Below are 3,872 nucleotides of genomic sequence, written 5' to 3' on the forward strand. Positions count from 1 at the left end.
TGGCGTTTTCTTGTCTAGCCATGCATGCTGCTTCGGAAAACAAAAATCCAAAATCATGTATTGTCAGTTTTGTGAGCTATGTATACCGGCGTGTACGCAGTATGATCAGTCTTTCATTTTCCAGGTCCTGACATGCCTGTTAGGAGAGGTGATGCAGGCAGAAAACGATTTTGTGTTGCGTTGCTGTCGCAGCTACAGTTGGTCCCATTTCAGCTGTAGTTTCGAAAGATCGTCAGTTTCCTACATCATTTTGATAGTTTCTCTGAAGTTCTATGCTCCCAGTCGATATGAGGATTTGGATGGGAGTTTTGGAGTTCTCATCAGCAGCAAAACCTGCTATCTACCAGAAATGGGGTGTTCTGTTGGATCGTTGCATGGCTGGAGACTCCTGTTGCTGTAGAGATCTGCGCGCGGGTGGTAGGTTCACGCTTCAATGCTCTAAAAAAGTTATTGTCTACAAATTCTCTCTCTCTATCTCTCTCTCTCTCTCTCTCTCTCTCTCTCTCTCTCTCTCTCTCTCTCTCTCTCTCTCTCTCTCTCTCTCTCTCTCTCTCTCTCTCTCTCTCTCTCTCTCTCTCTCTCTCTCTCTCTCTCTCTCTCTCTCTCTCTCTCTCTCTCTCTCTCTCTCTCTCTCTCTCTCTCTCTCTCTTAGTCTCTATCTATCTCTCTCTTTCTCTCTCTCTCTTTCTCTCCCCACCATACCCTGTTCGCAAGGCTGGGCGGGGTTGTGAGCAGGCTTTCCATTTCATCTTTTCTTTTTATTTCTGCTTTTCATCTCATTACAAAAATTCTGCGCTTTTTCTCCATCTGCGCATAAAATCTAGACTGACAACCTGCTTGTTAAAGGGGAAGTTAAGGCAAAAATTAAAATTTCACCAGTTGTAGTCTTCGGGGTGCTGAGTCGAATGGTCTTGGTCCGAGAAAGCTGAGACGCTCCCTTCCTACTTGAATCCCAATCGAACTCGCGCACTTCCACCGAAACTGGGTGACTGCGCCCTACTAGATGGGGATTTGTATGCAAAATGTCACTAAAAGCGCCATTTCGTTCTTATAAAAGCACGGATGACCGCGATTGGCCCATATGTTGTAGTCTTTTGGACGCTGAGTCGACTGGTTTTGGTCCGAAAAGGCTGCGATGCAGCGTTCCTCCTTTATTCCCAATCGAACATGGTTGAACAAGTGGTCACGTGCTCCTGGGTGCCCAAATCACCTGGTCACCACGCCAGCAGGTGACAACTTTCACACCAAGGTTCAACTCGAGTGACAGGACTGCACCCAAAAATGGTCAAACAGGCTAGTAAGTTGTACCCTGCAGGCACGGTGACCAGGTGACTGGCGTACGCAGGAGCACGTGACCGCTTGTTCAACCATGTTCGATTGGGAATAAAGGAGGAACGCTGCATCGCAGCCTTTTCGGACCAAAACCAGTCGACTCAGCGTCCAAAAGACTACAACATATGGGCCAATCGCGGTCATCCGTGCTTTTATAAGAACGAAATGGCGCTTTTAGTGACATTTTGCATACAAATCCCCATCTAGTAGGGCGCAGTCACCCAGTTTCGGTGGAAGTGCGCGAGTTCGATTGGGATTCAAGTAGGAAGGGAGCGTCTCAGCTTCCTCGGACCACGACCATTCGACTCAGCACCCCGAAGACTACAACTGGTGAAATTTTACTTTTTGCCTTAACTTCCCCTTTAAATCATGCACCTGCTTTCAGGCGTAAAAACCCTGTTGTAGAGGTCTCAGTCCTCATTTGTTAGACTTACCTGTCTTTATAAATGTAACTTACTCTCTCTATCTCTTTCTCTCTCTCTCTCTCTCTCTCTCCTCAGAGGCGTAGGAACTGGAAGCAGATTTTTAGTCCGCTAGACTGAGATTATTGAGATACGACTAGTTGTTGGCCGTTAGGCCACCCAGAATTAATTCGTTGTTTCGGGTCACCCGACCGCAATTTTTTTTAGTGCATGCAAACGTGCATGACTACAACTTTCAAGGTAGACTATGTACACACGCGGCCCAAAATATAGCAGTCCAGACATCGACCTCAGAAGCAGTCAATTAACAGGATGCAGCACTTGGTGACGACGTTGTCTTCTACATGTATCTCCGATTCGCAATCGGTCCTGAAACAGCATCAGCTCCGCCACTGCGTCGCTCATTGTTGTTTTCAAGGACTTCGGTGCCCGGAGAGCTGCTCGTCAGACTCGTTTGCCAGCGAGGCCAAGATCTGGTCCTGGAGGAGGCCTGGATCTGATGGGACAATGGCTCACTGGATCAACTACAGTCAGATTTGATCGACTGGCTTGATGGAGAAAAGCTATTCGATATGCACAATTGTACATGTATGCACATGCCTCCAACTAAAATTAAAATTAAAAAATAAACCTGACCGACCGACCCTGGTGCGGATGAGTGAAGTGACCCGAAGCAACGAATTAATTCTAGGTGGCCTTACTGGTATAGTCTATGGATGATGTAACCTGAGGTTTTAGCCTTTTAGGAAAGAGTAGAGAGGTTAAGTAACTGTTAGTTACATGTTTTTTTTACTTTTTTCAAAGCGCGATGAAATCTCACGTTTAAAAAAAGAGAGTAAATGATCGTGTAATCTCACGTTAAATACGTGTAAAATATTTTTTAGAGCTATAGAGGTTAAGTTACGCGTGTGACGTGAAATATTGCCGTGGCAAGATTCGGGTTTAGTCTGCGTTAATTTTTAGCTACCTGGTAGAGTAGAGTCGCTCAACTGATAGAGGTAGATGGTAGAGGTAAGTGCACGGAAGCTATTCTACCGGATTTAGTAGTTTACACGATACGTACGTGAAATGTTTCTCTTCTGTATGGAGTTGTGTACAAATCCTTCATCTTGCTGGAAATCCCGTAGCTCTACCAACTTTTTCCTGGTAGAGCTGGTAGAGGAAAGTAGAAAAAAGGAACACCTCTACCGAAAGAAGTAGTTTTCTACCCAAACCTGTAGATCAAAAACGAACGCCCCCTTAGGTCGAACTTGTCACACAAATATCAAATCTTCCAACAAACTCGATAACTGTACGTTGTGTAGCCAAGGACTGTTCATGTGTTGGGTGTACTGAAAATATGACAAGGCTACTATGGAGTTTCAAAGTTATAAAAATAACTCGTTAAACGCCGTATAACGGAGGCCATCCACATATCCAGACGCCATCCGAAGTTGAACAATGATCGTGGCTGGGTTCTGCTTGGCAATTGACAATGTGATGATCACTGTCACCATGGTTACAGTTGCCACTGTCCTGTTGTCATGTGTACTTGTTCACGCCATTGTTATACAGTTCAGCGAAATGTTGTAGCGTAAGTGCAGTTTGGTGACAGAATCCCATCTCTCTTTTTGTCATAGTCCCACCACTATTCACACCTTATTTCAAGCACATTCGGTTTTTGTGTGTGTGTGTGTGTCTTTTGTTGCACGTGTGTGAGTGTGGGTGCGATTTAGAGCTAGTGTGAGTGTTGGTGCGATTGTGAGTATGACCGTGTGTCTGTGTGTGTTTGGCGTGTGCATGTACGTGGGTATGTGTATGCGTGTGCCTGTGTCCAAAGGATGGTGTACTTTCATCACGTATGGTGTAGTTTCGTTCCACTTTGTGTTGCGTGATATAGGTCCACCTCACTTGTGTTTCTCCTCAATCCTGATGATGCTTCCTTGCCAAAAAATTGATTGACATATTGTAATTTGCAGCGAAGAGACCACTTGATTTGAGGATGGTGTGTTTAGGATTTTTCATCTAAACTCGATAAAACTGCGGATACTCACACAAATTTGATCGGGATGACCAAACGAAACTTCCAAAAACCAACGTCAAGAAACTACGTGCGGGACAGTCCACTCACGTAAAACA

The sequence above is a fragment of the Sycon ciliatum genome, chromosome 1, assembly GCF_964019385.1.
Source record: "Sycon ciliatum chromosome 1, ocSycCili1.1, whole genome shotgun sequence".
In the NCBI taxonomy this organism is placed as follows: Eukaryota; Metazoa; Porifera; class Calcarea; order Leucosolenida; family Sycettidae; genus Sycon; species Sycon ciliatum.